Here is an 18,116-nt window from a genome sequence, read left to right as displayed (position 1 = left end):
TTCCCCTTTTATGCTGGTTTATGGGAAGGAAGCCAGATTACCCTTATCTGTAGAGATTCCAGCTTTGGAGATTGTGTGTTAGTTGGAAATTTTAGAGGCTCAAGAGCCAATGGTAATCAGATATGCTAAGCTTATGAAGTTAGAAGAGATGTGGGACAAAGCAATGAAGGATATGGAATACCACCAACTCCAAATGAAAAGAAGTTTTGATAAGAAGTCAACTGTCAAAGTGTTCAAAGAAGGTGATGTTGTCTTGAGGTGGGATGTTCTGAAAAGTAGACCAGGGCAACATACTAAGTTTGACAAAAAGTGGAGTGGTCCCTTCATCATTATGGAGTGCAAGGAGCACAATGCTTTTCATTTATCAAAGATGAATGGGGAGAGGCTACATATTCCTATCAATAGGATCCACCTCAAACCATGTTTTGAGGTATGAGTTTCAGTCCTACTTTGTACATACTAGGTTAGTCTCCCTTGTTTTCAATAAATGTGTTTGCATTTAATTTAGTTTAAATTTATGTCTTGTCTTGTTTTGTAGTTTAGTTTAGTCAAGTTGCTGATTTACGTTGTTCTGCAGTCATATCTGCCATTTTATTCATGCATGCATAGTTATGTGTGCATAAATGCATGTACATATTCAACATACACACACACACACACACACACACATAGATATCACTAACATTAAATATGCATGGCTGTCAGCCATACATATCTGCATACCCATGCATACGTTGCATACATACATTCACATAAGTCCATACATTCACACATACATCAACCAAATGTTCGACTATGACAATTCAACTCCTAAAGTTGATACTTGAGTTCTGACCCTGCATACCCGTCAATTTAATAAGAATTTCTAGTCTTATTAAATTCACGAGCATACATTCAAAATTAAACCAACAACTTTAGAAGTCTCTTTGTGTTAGGTTTAGGTGCTAGGAATGCATAACCAGACTCCATAACCCAATGGACTTGTAAGACAATTGGTCTCGTGTATAGCAGGCATACATTCAGTGGAAGTCACCAAAAATGTTATCAAAATTCCATTACCTACAAAATTTTTGCTTTAACATTCATTACTGTTTATCAATTGCATTCATTTGCCAATGTTCATAGAAACAGAAAAAAGTACATTGCATTGATAAAATGAGAAAATTCTTTATTTGTATTAAACAATGACAATTTTCAATTTGGAGTTTATACATTGAAGAATTAAAGAACATGTACTAAATGAAAAATTGATCAAAATCTCTTACACAAGGCCATGAGAGTAACCTAGTATTCATTATTCTTGTGCAAATAAGGAACATGTAAAAAAATAGAATAAATGATACAAATGAATATGCAAGAGTATGAGAAAGGGAACCAGCCATTGCCTGGGGGTATATGGCTGGTTTGAGTCCGCATTCTCGAGGTTGCCTTGCTGAAATTGAGTTCTTCCTAATTCCCCGAGCATCCAACTCATGAAAAAAGTGAAAGGAAGGTACAGGTTAGATCCATATGGATCTAAGCAATGTCTAGTTTTGCAAAAATATACATATACACTTGTACCATTTACCCATGATCCTAATTTGAACAAGAACAGTGAACTCAATCAATCATGGAGTAGTAATATCAGAGTCTGAAAATCAAAACCATGTATACAAGTGATTTTATTGCTAACATGTTTGTGTCATGTGCAGAAAGCAGGGACATTGATATTTAGGTGACAAGCTAAATTGTTGATGAAGTTGTTTATAGGTGTCACGAGCTCGTGCTCAAACCCTGTAAGTCAACTCAATCAACACTTTTTTTTCCAGATGAAGAGAAAGGAAACAAGCAACAAACAATATTTAAGGGACATGTTAACCGAATATGAAACCTTATGCTGTAGCTAAAACAGAGAAATTGGGAATAATCATTTAAGGGACAAACTTTAAAGTTTGAAACCTTATGGTTATTTAAATATCAAATCATTATAGTCCAAGTTTAATGATCAACTATCAGATCATGAAAGCAAAGAAAAAAAAATAGAGACTAATTTCAGTTATGATGATGTTATGATAAATGAAAAAACCCAAAACAATGCAACCAACATTCTAATAATGAGGTTCCTATTTTAGCTAATTGCAACGAGGTTAACTTTGCTACTAAAAGTTCAAGCATAGAGTCTACAAAGGGAGATGGAGATAAGAAAAAAAAGGGGGGGCCTCATTTCAACATACTTCCAAATAAATGAAGCTTCTAAAGTCCTAGTGGTAAAATAGAAACACCCACTCTACATAGGGAAAAAAGAAAATGCTTAACATACGAACAGTTGCAACATTTGGATGATTTTGAACTTGCAAATGTTGTAGTCTTTGGTCATGAAAAAATTTCAACCAATGCAACACTGAGCATGTGAGGTAGCTATGGGTGGAAAATATTATTCCTACTATGGTGGAAAAATTTATGCTATCAGCTGCCTGCAGTGCTCCCTCCAGGTGTGACAATTGTAATATCACCCCTGCTGTCTCTCATCTAGGACCAAATTACTAAGCTTAGTTGCTAAGCTTGGCACTCACAGCCACTGCAACTCAAGCAGTGTGGGAGGACATATTGAAGGTTTTGAGAATTCCTCATGCTCATGTGCTTGAAACAAGTTTTGATTGTCCAAATCTCACATATCAGGTAGTTGGGAAAAAATAACGACCCTTTACATCAACTTGGGAAAACAATCAGGGAGCGTTTTCATCAACAGTGTGGAATCATCTACTGCCTATCAAAAAATGAGTGCATGGATGTTTGCGAATACTTAAATGATAAGTTCCAGATCAAGACTGTATACTACCATGCAGGGCTTTCAAGTTGCAGGAGAATGGAAGTACAAAAAAGATGACATAATGGTGAGGTGCAAGTGGTGTGTGCCACTATTTCTTTTAGAATGGGCATAGACAAAGCTAATGTTAGGTTTGTGATCCACAACACGATTATTAAGAATCTAGAAGGGTGGGTAGAGACAACCTTGCAGCAACGTGCATCACCTTATATCAAAAGAAGGATTTTAGTAGGATAGTTTGCATGCTACAATTTGGAGAAAGCCACTTTATTATATTTTTTGAGAAAGAACATAACACCCTGCGAGAAACAGTTTTCATGAAAAAGCAGCTCACAAACAAAGAAACAACAATCCATCAGTTACAGGAGTTAGTGTCATCCCTAGCAAGAAAGGCAATAATGGTCATATCCATATTCATAGGAAAGAACCCTATTCGGGTTTAACAATGAAAATACTACATTTCCACAGCCACAAAATGGAAAGAAGGAAAACAATGATTTCACTCAGAGAAAGCAACAAACCCAATTTGGGTTTTGTAATATCAAGTTACAGCGATGAACCCAGTTTCAAAATACAAAAAAATGTAACTAGAATCTATATATGCAGCAGATATGGCATCAAGGTAATACACAACGAATAAACCCTTCTCGGGTTTCAAAGTACTATAATCTCAAGAGTATAGAGAAAACATACCTTCAGATCTTCTTAAAATCTTTGTGCATGAAGAAACTCAACAGTTCCGCCAACAAGACAGTATCAACCCCGCAGCAAGGTCTCAACACCAAGTTCTTGAAACCCTCATTCGAAAACTACAGAATGACTAAATGAAATAGGTTTGGCTTTTTTCAACACATTATGTCCTTTACCAAATTGAACAAGCCTTTGGAGTCCGTGGATATATCATGGGATTTTTATCCCTTCTCCTTATTTTGCATAAAACAAAATGTGACAAGAGGTGTTTGTTAACCTCATGGACTACTTTTATTTCTTTTGCATAGGATTCATTTTATATAAGAAATAATATTAATGTGATATTTAATATTATTTCCTTTTAAAAAAAAAAATGCAAAATAATAAGAAGGGGGGTTTTAATTTTAATCATTTTTTTTGCATAGGTATTACTGTAAAAGAAAATTATTTAAATGATGTAATTATAAGTCATTGGATTTTTATTATTATTATTGCAAAACAAATCAAATGAGTCATCTTTTTCCCATAATGGTCTTTAAGTTACAAGTCATTTGGGAAACATATGGAAAGAATATAGGGGGTCGGATTTAACTTTGCCATATTAGTTTGTGACTCTTTTATGACTTGTTAGAGCATTTTTAGGTAGTTTTGATGAGTCATGGTGGGCAGTTATGAGTTAATGGAGTCTTAAACATTATGGGACTTCATTTTGGAAGTTTCTAAGCCCTGTTTTGGAGGCTATCTTTCTGCATACGAGCCAAAGAGTTGGGCATTGTACTTATGGAGTTTGGTAACTCATTTGTAGAGAGTTCTGAGTAATGCAAAAAATAGTATTGAGTGATATTTCTATCCTGATTATTGTTATGTATTTTTCTATAACTTTTTTAGAGAAAAGTTGAATATATGATAAGCTTTTACATGTTCATTGTGGGAAGATTCTCAAGCCTTAATCTTTTCCTGTGGTGTTGTGTAATGTTCTAATTTTATAGATCAATCTGTGAATTCAAGGGTTCCTTGTTAATTTGTCTCAATTTTTACCCTATCATTGAAGTGTATTTTGTCTGCAGGTCACCTTTTGTGTTGTTTCATTTTCATCTTATTAAGTGAAATTTCTATTTCCTTAATGAGTGAGAATCAATACCTTAATGTGAATAATTGTTGTAGGCCAATATAAATTTTGAGTGCCTACTAGTGCTTTCCGATATATTGATGGTAAAAGGCTATTATTTGTCGAAATTTTTCTTTAAATAAACATCTTTGGTGCATCACCTTTTAGAAAGTAGTTTTAATTTTAAGTTTGCAATCTTCCTTAACCCTTTTCTCAGCAAAAAAGTAGTGTTAGGAGAATTAATCAGGTGATTTTCCATAGAGGAGCCGGCCTAGAATCTGGAGGTTCAGCCATTGATAGGTTACCCACAGCCTTTGGTTGTCCCAATGTTGGCCTAAATTTTGAAGTTTTTCTTGTAATTTGATAGGGTGCAAATTTAGGTGACAATAGTGATCACTAGGAAGCAACTTCTTCTTCACTTTTTTCGCCATTTTAAGCCAAGTCTTGATCTTCTCCTTTCCTCTCCTTTGTCTATCAGTTTACAAATTCTCCCACAATGGTGAGACATGTCCCTTCAACATAGTGACTACAATTTTCACCTTTCTCTTATCATGAGAGTTTTCAAATTCAAAGAACTTCTCCATATCAAAGATCCAATCCAACACAACATTGGTGTTCAATTTCCCATCATAAGGATCAACTTCTACAATAGGCTTTGAATGTGCCCTAGATAAACTCTCAATAGTATTTCCTCATCTTGATCTTCCTCAAGTTCTGGAGTAGGGTTTGGTGTTATTGCTTCATCATCACTCGCATCATCAAGATATGCTCCTCTCCTTTGGGTTGTTTCCACAACATCTAATCTAGCTACAATTTGTCTCAACATGTCCATAATAACAGTGTCAGTATTTCCTGAGCTTCAAACCATCTTTATAAAATAGGTTCCTACAATATCATAACTCTCTACAAGTTATGGGTCAAATCCACAAATTTGCAACCCTACGACCAAATTCATTTAGGGTTTTACATGATCCAATGTCCATAAGGATGAACCTTAAGTTCTGATACCACCTGATGCATGGAGGGAATGAATAGTTAGGGCCAAAAGCACACCTAACAATCCAACCACCTTGCTGAGAACACAACATAAGTAAACACATAGAGAACAACACCAAGGAGAGAGAAAACAAAATACTTTTATTAATTCATTAAGTTAACATCATACATGCCTAGTTGTAAGGCCTTCTAGGTTACGACAAGTTATAAAATACAACTTCAAGATCCATGATTGAGCTTCAAATTTATAATTTCAGAAATATCTACTCTGACTCTCTAAGTCTTCGTTCTAAACTAAACAAATACCTCTACTTATACTTGTCAAAATGACTTACAAAAGATTCTAGATCATTACATAATAGAAAGGTCAACCTTAGATTGGTTATAGCTTTGTTCCACTATAATTTGCATTGAGCTCTCCATCATTTGGACCCTATTATTGACCTCCTCCACTCTATTGTCTATGCTCTTTTCTTCTTCCATTATCCTATTCTTCAATCTATAGTTCTCCCTTTCCAAGTGTTATCTAGGGTTTTGGAACCCTAAGTATTTCCCCTCTTCATTCAACTATGTGAGAAGTAAAAACAAGGTAAGTTTTAAAAAGAAATTATTATTTAAAAATTATTTTGCATTGGATATTATTTGATTCTTTTAAGAATTAAATATTATCAAGATCAAATGCAAAATGATTAAATAATCTATTTAAATTAAACCAACGTCAATATCTCACATAGTCAATTCTAAAACAAGAATTAATTATTTTTATGATGTGGGGGGTGAAAATGAGAAAATACAAAGGACAAGATTAATTCTTTGTAAAGTGCTAAATGGTTATTGCACTTAATATTAAAAAAGGGCAAACAAGTGAATTGGTAAGTTGAAGGGGGGTAAGATAAATGTGGAAGAATTTAAAATAATTAATTCTTTAAAGAATTAATTATTATTGTAACCTAAGGCATTTGTGAAAATTGCACGGGAAGAAATCATTGGGGAGTAGTTTCAAAAGAAAAGGAAGTTAGGGCAGTTAGCAATGGGAGGTTGAAATATTTAAAAAGAGGAAGTTCTATTGTAACAGGGTTCTTCTTTTCCAAGGGTTGGAGTTCTACAACTACTGCTATAGGGAGAAGAATATTTTCTATTTTGTAGAGGGAAATGTAGAGAGTTGATTTCTTTTGTTCTCTATATTTGATGGTAACAGAAGGGATGAAATAATACTATCGTTATTTTTTTATGTGTTAGAAATGGAAAGGAATGTTTGTATGTCAGATCTTAAGGTCTGAATATTTATTTTCTAATGGAAAAAGATCCTGTGGTCTTTTCTATCCTATTTCAAATACAGTCCTATGTTGCTATCTTTTGCAAAAAGGCTATGTTTGATTCTCTCTATTCTCTTCTAGTATTGTGAAAGACTTGGTGAATAGTCTTATGGTTGTTTTCTGGTTTTTCTCTCATAATCAGCTTATTACTTTGATAATCGCATTTATTCCATATTGATAGATGAATGTTAGAAAACCCTTCGTGTCTTCAGGTTAAAGACATAATCAATTTATTGCATTCATTGTATATCTTTTATGAGGGAGCTGTACCTCTCAATTCAGAGGAAGATTATCAATAGAATGATAATATATCCATTTGTTAGTTCGTTTTGTTCTTCTTTTGAAACCTATTGAGTCATTGTATGCATTTCTATCTGAAGGACAAAACTGTTTACTAACACCAAGCCACTCACCTTGTATTTGAGCTCTTGGATTTCATGAAAACTCCACTTGGTGGTGCAGAAGCTATCCACTGTGTTGTTTTTGGCATTGTTGAGGACATCCATTTTTGGATTTTCCTTAGTGGTGTTGCTAAAAATCACCAATGTAGGGTTGATCAACTCTTCCATTTGGATCTTACCCTCTTCATTCTCTTTGACTAGAGTTCCGATCAACTTTTGATTGATCCCCATTTTAGTAGAATTTGTGTCAAAAATTTTCCACACCTCATTCCTATCCTTTCTTGTGATTAAGCATCTATATTTGTTGGTTCTGAATTCCTTGTAGCCCTGCTCCTGCTCCTCCCTTTCACTCTGATTAAGGTCCCCTTCCACCCCCTCCTTCTCCTCCCCCTATATATCCTCCTTGGCCTTAGAGAGTTTCCTTTTTTGGCCCCACGATGTTGTGACATTGTCCTCTTTGTTTGTTGGCATTTTGATGGTAATTTTTCTCTTGCCACTCTTCCTCTCCACACCCTCCCCTTCTCTAAGATCCTCCTCTCCTTCTGCACTTTCTTCCCCCGTATCCGTGCCTTTAGCCCCTTAATTATAGCCCTTGTCCAAGGAGGTTTCAAGGCCCTACTTGGGTTTAGGAAAAGCTTTTTTCTCCTTCCTTTCGATTTTGGTGATTTTTTTACTAGAGCTATGCTGTGGGGAATCATCCCTCTCTAAGTCCGTATGCATCTCAAGGTTGTCCTCTATATTAGAGAGCAAATAGTCCTCTTCTGATTCTTCGAAGTTCCCTCTGCCCTTCTTGCCCTCCTTCCTATTCTTAATTTGTTTCCCCATTGCCCCAGCCTTAAAGAATTCATAGATTAATAGTAGAAGCCCCTAATGGAGCATCAAATTGCTAGTATGCTTCTCTTGATAATCATTAATCTTCACATTCATAGAAAAGTAGAGGTAGAAGGGAATAGAAATCTTCACTCCATACCTGAAGTGGTTGAGTAACACAAAGTGGTGGGTGAAAAGGCAGTCAAATCTGGTGTCGAGGGAGATATATTTGATGATAACTCATAGCATGAACCTTTGCAGTGGCTTGATGGAGCTCAGAAGATAATGAGTTCCTTTCTTCACTAGCGCCTTTTTTTTCCTCTTGATCCTTTGTGAATTCCACCACTGCTTGCCCCAAGATTTTTTTGTCTCTGTAGAATTTCTTTCCCATGATCGGAATGCCAGTAACAATGGATATGACATCCTTCGTCATCATGAAATCTACCCCATCGATTTTAACTATTCCCTCATTCCAGCTCTTTACCACACTCCTAGTAACAGAGGTTTCCAACCATGGAGCCGTTCAATGAAATTCATGATTACCCCTTTTTTTAGAATGTTCCACACCTTGGAACGTATGTGCCACTTCTAGGCTTTGTCCTCTGGTTCTAGGCTTTGAATCTAGAACAACTTTGGCACTCCTCATTTTTTTTTGCCTTGTGAATTTTCTACCCAAAATTGATCCTTGAAGTAAGTTGATAGATATTGTTGATGTGAGAAGTACAAGTACTATCATACTTCCATATCACATTTCTACACATTCCCCATAAATCACTAACAATCATAATAAATTTACACATTATATTTTTGACCACTCCCTATAACTCATTAATAATCATAATAGACTTTTTATGATGCCCAATCTACCCAGGATCCTTTCCCTTTTGATCAACTCAATAATTTCTAATGGAAATTATATCCATTCGTCCACTTAGCCACTTCATTGTACTTGATTGCCCAATTAGCCAACTTGTCTACCTCTTGATTGGCTTCTCTGTACTCATGTGCTCCATAGGTTTTTTTTGAGGGTCTTGAGATGTTGAATGCATTCATCAATGATATTCACAGTTGTCCATGTTGGCTTATTCTTCTCATTTAAGCAATCAATAGTATTTTTTGAATCTCCTTCCAGCCAAAGATATTTCAATCCCATTTCTCTTGCTAGTTTAATAGTATGGTGAGTCACAATAGCCTCCACATAATGATTAGTTTGTATTCCAAGGGGGGTAGCAACCACAACAATCCCTTTACCGAAAGCATTTTTGATGATGCCTCCCACCTCAGCCTTTCCTGGGTTGCCCTTGGCCACCCATCAAAATTAGCCTTATGCCATCCCTCAGGTGGAAGAGTCCATCTTCATCCATCCCTCATGCTATTGTTCCTGCCCTTTGTATTGAGAAAGGGGATATGACCTTTGATTTTGGTGTAGTTTTCCATCAAGGCATTAAGGCATTTATGGAAAACAATGTCTGCCTTTGTTTCCTTATCCCTAAAAATTCTGTTGTTTCGCTCTTTCTAAACTCCCCAACACACATGGGGTAAGGTCCAGTTCCACAAAGCCATGGTGTCACTCCCTAACATCCCAAGGTGCCATTGTTCAAAGACCCCCAAAATGTTGGATGGAAGCACCAAGACACGTTGAAAAAAGATAGGAAAAGAGACCAAATAGTTCTGAGGAAAGGACAATGGATAAAAATATGCTCAACACTCTCACAATGATTTTTGCATAAAATGCATCTATTGGGCATGATATTTACCCTCTTGGTGAGGTTGTCCACCATAAGAATATGGTTTTGGAGCATAATCCAGAAGAGAATGTTAATTTTTGGGATGAGCCCCGGGTACCAAGATTTGGCCCACACAAGGGCTGGGCCAAAATTTTGCAAATTCTCATAGCTAGAGGCCACAGTATTAATGCCATTCACAGTCTCCTCCCAGATAATGAAATCTTTGTTATGGGACAAAGGAATATGCCTAACCATGTCCATCAGTAGCTTGAGCTCCTGGGACATCTTAGCTAGATCAATCCACTCATTGTGGATCTTGTAGTCACTCACCCTGCTCACAAATATTTATATACAAACATCAACCCATCTGTTGAAAGGCTCTATGTCCCAAAGAGGTCTAGATCTAAGCTAGTCATCATGCCAAAAATTAATATCTTGACCATTACCCAGTTGCTATTTTTCTTTCTCAAATGCTAAGCTCTTCATCCTCAAAAGGCCATTCTAGATATTAGAGCTCCTAGGGTCAGGGTCCCTACTGATGAACTATTTGAGATTGAGATTAGCAACATACTTTAACTTTAGTATACCTCTCCATTCACCATTGGTATTGAAAAGTCTCCAAATTTGTTTCGCTTGTAGAGCACAGTTGAACTATTTCAACTTTCTAATCCCCAGTCCCCCTTTCTTCTTTGATCTGCAGATGTTCTCCCAAGCCACTAGAGGGTATTTCTTTCTCATTGGTGCATGACCACATGAAATTCCTCTAAATAGCTTCCAGATGATCAACCACCTTAGAAGGGATAGAGAAGAGGCTAAGAGCATAAGTGGGTAAGTTCTGCAAAGTGGATTTAATCAACAACACTTTGTTAGCTTGACTTAGAGTGATGCCTTTACATCCTGCTAGCTTCCTATTGAATTTGTTAATGAGATTGTCCCAAAAGCTATCAGGAGGTTTAGTCCCTAAGGGGAGGCCCAAATAAATGGAAGGGAGGGCCCTAATATTACAACTCAAAATGCCATCAATTTTCTTCTGTCAGCCTAAAGGGGTGTTGAAGAAGAACACTGAACTATTATCCCAGTTGATGAGTTGCCTAGAGGCCTTGGAATAAGTATTGTGGATGCTTTTCACAATCCTAGCTTCTCTCACCAAGGCCTCACCCCACAAAATGGTATCATCCACGAATTGCTGGTGAGTAAAAACCTAGGGACTAGAAAAAGGTTTCAGGCCCACTAAATCCCCTCTACTCCTTTTGAAATTTATGAGCCTGCCTTTAGCCAGAATGATGAGGATAGGGATAAAGGATCACCATGATGAATACCCCTAGAGGATTTGAAGAAGTTAGAGTCATGCAGGGTGCTCCCCTTAATACCATAAACTCATTATAGAAACAAAGAAACAACAACAAATGTATGAACAAAATATGGACTTCTTATTTGTGCTACAAATGTGAAATTGCATAATTCATAAGTACAATATGCTAACCCACATGGGAACCTTTAGTACAATAATTTGCAAGATAGGTTGCGAACTGTCACCCAGAGTTGTCCTAAACAATGTTCGGGCCTTATTAAATAGGCAGTTTTATACTGCTCGGGAAGGTTCTAGATGCTCAAACTTAATACTTAGGGCTGATAGACCTTAACAAAACATATAGAGTCAGCCAAATACATCTTTGAGAATTATTTTAGAAATTTCGGGTAACCCAACTTTATAAGGCCATAACTCACAAATCCTTTCTCCAATTGGCTATTATAACCACTTTTTAGAAGTGCCAGCTCCTAATCAACAGGCTCAAAATCGTGCTAGCACCCTTTTATCGAGTTTTCGAACCTCATCTGGGCACTCTAGGGCCTCCAGCGGTGAGCTTGAAGATTTTTTTGCAATTTTTTCCACCAAAAATCCACAATAACTTCTCTAATACTAATGCTTGAGCAATGAGATTTTTATGGCAGGCTTACAACTCTAAAATGAACCTCCCTGTAGAAAATGAGAATATTTCAAGCTCGTATGACAAACTTACTAAAAAATAACAAACTCTTAGAAATAACAACCTCCCTGTCTACTAGTCCTTATTAAAATAGAAAAGACTGAAAAGAAATAATTTTTGGATGATGCAAGATTTCCCTTACACCAAGGATGCTCTTGCATTACAGAGGAGGTCCCATTAACCATGACCACAAAGGAACGGGTGGAAACCAATTGAGAGATAATCTTTCTCACTTTGGCATTGAAACCAAAAGCTTCAAGAATTCTATCCAAAAACCCCCAATCCACTCTGTCATAGGCCTTAGACAGATCAAGTTTGAGTAGAAAACCCTCCTGTTTGCCAACTTCAAGGGAATGAATAACTTCATGAACCTTAATGATGGAGTCCAAAATTTGTCTATTAGGGACAAAACCCAATTGTTGAGGCGCAATAATCTCTGGAAGTAATTTGATAACTTTTTAAATTAAGACTTTCACAAAAATCTTATAAAAAGCATTATAGAGGCTAATCGGTCTAAAAGAGCCAAAAGAATTTGCACCAGTGACTTTGACAAGATCAAATTATAATTTATGCTTGACTAGCCGACTTATGGCATAGCTGGCTATAAAAGAAACTTGGTTAGATGTAGAGAGATAACAAGATAGATAAGAAGAGACAATGAGAAGATTAGGAAGGTTAGAAAATGCAAACTAAGGCTCTGATTTTGGATATTTTTTTTTGTTCAAGATTGCATCCTTGAAGGCCTCACAACCGAGCATGTTGTGGCTATTCTATATGTGAAGTGAACTTATTATACCTAAAATATGTTGCATTTGGCCTTGTATACTCTATGGTTTCATTTATAAATTGTGTAGTTTCCATGTGTGACTTTGAGCAAGGATAGATTGTAGGTTGAGTTTATCCCACATGTTATTTTAGGACCCTCCATGCACCTTCCTACATCACCTAAGAACACAAGATTTTTGTTTAACCACCAAGTGGATTATTAGAGCAATCCATTTGGATGAATCATGGAATAAAATGATACATAATTACATTAGTAGTGCCACTATCAAAGATAAATTACAATATGTGGGATGCTTGAACAAAATTCTTAATGCCTTTTTTCCTTCCTTCTATTAAAGCCTCTTTTCCCCTCCAAACAACATGAAAAGTGTGGCAATGGACACACAAACTCTTAAAATGGAGAAACCGTTTGCTTCAACATGGATTTAGCTTTTCCACCTCATTTATTTGGTGGAACAAGCACATTCTTTATCAAGATCAATATATTTCCTTAAGCAAGGTTCAAAGTAGTCTTATGCCCTCTTCAAAGAACGAGTTTGTAATGTAGGGGATCTTTGGGATTTTCATACTATGAGGTGGTTGTAGTGACATTACATTAAAGAAGAACCGAAGCAATAAATACTAAGTATTTTTGATTTTTATTCAATCTTTAGTACCTTCATAATCAACAACGAAATTATGTTCCCCTATCCATTGCAACTTTTACAAAATATTGGTTATAGATGATACCATTTTTTGTTTTACTTTGTTAAATTTTCCCCTTAAAAAAGGTTCATTTTCAACTTCTTTCAAAGGGACACCTAAGGCTTTGATTGAATTCTAAGTAGAAATGTAGGTTTAATGAATTTTTTGGGTCAAAACTATTAGCATAAATAATAAAAACTAAAGCCAATTTTGATGCATAATTAATTGTTTGGAAGATTTTACATTTCAAAGTAACTATTTCAGAAAAGTTAAAATGTACAATGATTCAACCAATTAGTAGTCCATTTTATCACATGCAAGAAAATCTGAAGCAATCTTTTGTGGAAGTGAGTTTGTTAGAATATAATGGGATCTTGTACAAAATGACTTATTAGCTAGTTTTAAACATTAATTGAGTTAGAAATAAGCCTTGCCTGGTGTGGGGATACATTGTAATTTTATTGATAATGATGTTTGGCATATTATTTTTTTCCTATGTAGTGTTACATGTACAAAATTATTTTCAATACTGTTGATGATTCTCACAAGGAAGTTGCGTCCTTAAGGCTTTACTTAACATCTTTTAAATTGATCTAAATTTTTTCTCAACTATAGGCTAAGGTTGAGAGAAATTTAAAGATCAATTTCCAAATCCAACAGATTAAACGTTAACTTATGTTATTGTTCAATTTAAAGATCGAGGATTTGAGCGGGAATTGGAATTTAGAATTTTCAAAAATTCCTAATCCATTGTTTGGATCTGCAAAATGGGAATTGAAATCTAGAAAAATGTGGACTCAACATCCTTATTTGACCCTTAAAACAAGAATTCCATCTCCCCTCAAAATACTTGTTATTTGGACTTCCCATTTTAATTCCTATTTTAAAACCCATTTTTTGAAAATGAAGATTTCAACTAAAGTGAAATTTAATTGGGTTTGACAATCAGATGCCCATTTGGAGACACCTATTTTTGCACAAATTTAATTATTTTTTAAATTGGGGAAAATTTATTTTGTTATTGTTGCATTGCTCATACGTTTGGATTAAATTATATAACTAGTATTGCACATATCTAATTTCTTTCGTCTTTCTTTTAACTTTTTCTTGAATTTTTATTTTACAATAGACATCGACATTTTTGGCATGTATGGAGTTGGAAGCACCATGAACAGTTCCTTGAACAAATTGAAGGTATGAATCACCTTTCTCATTATAACTTTTATATTCGTTTTTTGAACCAATCACACTTGGAATAAAAAACTTCAAAAATCAAATATTTTTCGTGTTTGAACAAACAATTTTAAAATAAATTCCAAAAACAAAAATCTAAATTTCAAATTCTAAAATCCCAAATAAAATTTTTAAACTCCAATTCCTAAATCATATTGCAGCGACCGAAATACCCTATTAAGTGCAATCCCAACGATTCCTTAGGCCATTACAATATCGAAGGGTTTAAGAAGCGTTTTGTTTTTCGAATGTTAGCAACTCTTATCCCTTTTTAGCCACCCAAATGTGCAAATTTCTACCTCAAAATTTGCAGACCCCAACAATGAGAAATGGTGCGTACTTCCTTGCTCGAGAAATACCATCGTTACTTATACTTTCGTAATAGCCAGGCAATCTATTTAATTGCTATATTACATTATTCCAAAACAGACGGGGAATTCACTACAGAAAAGAGTCGTTGAGTATGTGCAGAAATCTTATTTTGAAAATCTCTTCTGTTTTCCTTTTTCTTTTTAGTAAGGAATGTAATTTTTTTTATTGTTACATGAATATTCATTATGATATAATTCAGCAAAGGTCGTACTCAGATTGCACCAGAAAATGAGTTAGACAGAGGATACATTTTTACGTATCGAGAATGGGCTCAGATTCGGACTTACTAAAAGAGGGAAAAAAATTCCTGATAAAATAAAGGAAAACTCAATCAAAATCGCTTCAAATTTGCTCAAAAAACCAACAAAAGGTCCTTTATACTGTAATTCTGTCGTATTCTTGTAGGCTGCAATTCTGTTTTACACCTGTGGAGAGGCTTGAGTATAAAATAGCAGGAGTCGTTAAACTCGAGTATTTCTGCTTAATTTTTGTGTCTGTCATTTTCTTTATTGAGACAAGGCTCTTCGTTTGAGTCTACTGGCCTTGTCACAGCTAATTTGGTTCGGGTCTTGAGTTATGTCGAGTCTTTTAGCAGAGTGCCAAACTTTTAGCTGCCTGCCTCAACATGGCAAAGCTAACATCCGTGGACTCAAACTCTGGTCTTCTTCGTGACATCCCTTGATCTTTGGGAATGGTTGAGGTCCCATGCGCAACCTCGTATTTTGTTTTCTTTAAAACTCTTTCTCAATTTTAAATGAAAATGAAGAAATATTTATTTTTGTTCTAAGAATTAATATGAGAAATTAACTAGGAAATTAAGGCACTCATCAAAATTATGATTCTAGAGAAGATAAAACAGGATTCTCTGATGTTTCCTGCGTTGAACACACTGCAAGACTGAGAGGGTTAGGGTGAGGGTGGAGGGTCTGGAACAAAACTTAAATTTTTTCTGCTTATCTTTATCCACCTATTCATCAATGAAAGATATTGCAATGAGCACACATACACATGAAGGCCTGATTTTTATATGAAACTCGAATATGGAGAAAACCACGGTGAGAGTAACATTCACTATATAAATAACTTGAATACAATATTTTAGGCTAAAGGCCAAAGAGCTCACTGCTCCTGAAAAGAGCCCACTGACTACGATGCACTACCTTAGAGCAAGTGACCAGAACTTGCAAATCACTAAAGATCACTTCCTTAAAGGTAAGATACAAGATTTTACAAGCTGCCGAAAATGCTGTGATAAGAAGCAATCAGAAAGCATGATCAATGAACAGCGACTGGATTATTTTCAAACTGTGATGTAATTGTCTATGTTGACAGTGATCACTGTCTGTAGCAGCAACCATTATCATTTTGTAGCAGTGCTATTAATGTGTGTAACATCGACTACCATTAATGTCTTAGTATAACCAATGAATTAATGATTAGCCTGAATTAAATAAAGATTAATAATAAAAGAAGGGAGCGATCATGAGAAGTTATGAAATGTTGTGTCCATTTATGGAAAGGTAGTTGTTTGATGCCTTACTTCATAAATGGATAAGATTTTTGTATGGAGGGAACCACAATAAATCCAATTAGTCAAGTTCCACAAACAAAAGATACATTAGACAGATTGAAATACAATCAGAATACAAGTGCTTTAAAATCAAGGAAGGTCAATCAAGAATGGAACATTCTATATAGAGGAAATGGTCTATGTTTGACTTCTAGAGGTCTAACAGAAAATACATCAGAGCTATTCTCAGGTCAGGCAGAATACATCAGACTGATTTTATATCAGATCTGCCTTTCTCTACACTCTTATCCTCTCAATCACATCTATCCATCTATCTATCCATATATGTATGTACGTGCTTATGAATAATAGATAATGCTTAAGTGTATATGGTAAAATATAAGATACACTTACTATTTGAAACCCCATCTTGTAGGAAGGGACTTGGGTAGAGGAGGGTTATAAGAAGGTTATGCAAGTAGATCACACTAGAGTTGACCATAATTGGTTCCTAGGGACAAGTGGTCACTTACATAGAAGAACCGAGAAACCCCCTTGTGACCTCCGCCCAATTCCACAATGATGGTACTCATCTTTAGGAGGATGAGACATTGATAGGGAAAGCAGGTACAAGCAACCCACTAAGCAAAGAGGGCTTTTGTAGACATCCACTCTTGGCCTTAGCATAGAAATTGCTTTGGGTGGATCTATCTTTTTTCTTCCTCTAGACCCTTATGTGTTTGTACAATATTGTGGATAATATGTAAACATGATGTGATCTTGCCTAATCCTTATGATTGGAATTTTATATATATATATATATATATATATATGTTGCTTATGTTATGATTGCAAGATTCAAAACAGGATCATATTATTTAAAGAAATATTAATTTGGTAAGATGTAACCCTAACCTTAGTTTGTTTCAATTGTAATTCTAGGGCGAATTAGGAAGGAGACAGTTGTGAGGTTTTCACACCATCATGCCATTGCAAATGGGGACCCCTTCTTTCACTTGGCAATAAGGTAGTTGTCCTAATTTCAATGTCAATTTTATGTCTCTAAGTCTGAGATATGAATTTCAGCAACTTTGGCTCGTTAGGGATATAAGTGAGAGTTGGGCCAAGCTGGAAACCACTCTCAAACATCCTGGCTGTATATACATAAAAATAACTTTAAGTCTCATAAAATATGTGACTTGAATGTCATACTTTATGTTCTCCCTTGCCGCTCAAAACCCTTATGTCTGAACTGCCATGACCTTGCCCAATGAGGTCTTGAATCCCGAAATGGACTACCCAATGAGCCCAAGATTTCTGAAATCCTCCATTGAGATCTCTCTAAAAAATGTAAAATTCCGAAATACCTTATTACTTTGCCCAATACTGAGTTTCCTAAACTCAGTATGTTTGATTTTGCCCCATAAAGCTAGATTCTCTGAAAACTCTTGCTCAATAATCATCAAATTTCCGAAATGCTTGCAATTTGCTCAATGAAACTCTCAAGTCCTAAAATGTTCAAGTGATTTCCTAATCAACCCTAAATTCTGTTTTAGTTGAGATTGTTGCCCAATAGAGCTTGAATTTCTGAAAATGTTGGGTTGTTTATTCTTGCCCAATAGGCATGATAATTCTGAAAATGCATAAGGATCTTGCCCCATGCAGTAAAAAATTTCTGATAGCTTTTGT

The 18,116-nt window shown here is 35.5% G+C and overlaps 1 protein-coding gene and 1 pseudogene across 9 annotated transcripts in view; both read left to right on the top strand.

Moving 5' to 3' along the window:
• Positions 1–2,547: 2,547 nt before the first annotated feature.
• On the top strand, positions 2,548–16,233 carry LOC149545784 (ATP-dependent DNA helicase Q-like 1; annotated as a pseudogene).
• The window catches only part of LOC149545781 (protein PLASTID TRANSCRIPTIONALLY ACTIVE 12, chloroplastic-like), a 139,828-nt gene continuing 136,437 nt past the window's right edge, over positions 14,726–18,116 (top strand). For 5 of the 9 annotated variants that reach the window (XM_089790830.1, XM_089790827.1, XM_089790828.1 and 2 more), the window contains exon 1: positions 14,726–14,877. The gene's annotated coding sequence lies outside the window, so the exon portion shown is untranslated. Of the gene's footprint in view, positions 15,007–18,116 lie in introns of all 9 variants that reach the window. The other 4 variants (XM_089790831.1, XM_089790824.1, XM_089790825.1 and 1 more) reach the window with 3 other exon arrangements.

The sequence above is a fragment of the Cupressus sempervirens genome, chromosome 7 (genome assembly GCF_028749045.1).
Source record: "Cupressus sempervirens isolate cs-2001-9-10 chromosome 7, ASM2874904v1, whole genome shotgun sequence".
Taxonomy (NCBI): domain Eukaryota; kingdom Viridiplantae; phylum Streptophyta; class Pinopsida; order Cupressales; family Cupressaceae; genus Cupressus; species Cupressus sempervirens.
Note: the sequence above shows the minus strand (reverse complement) of the source record. Positions and strands in the feature narration are given on the sequence as shown.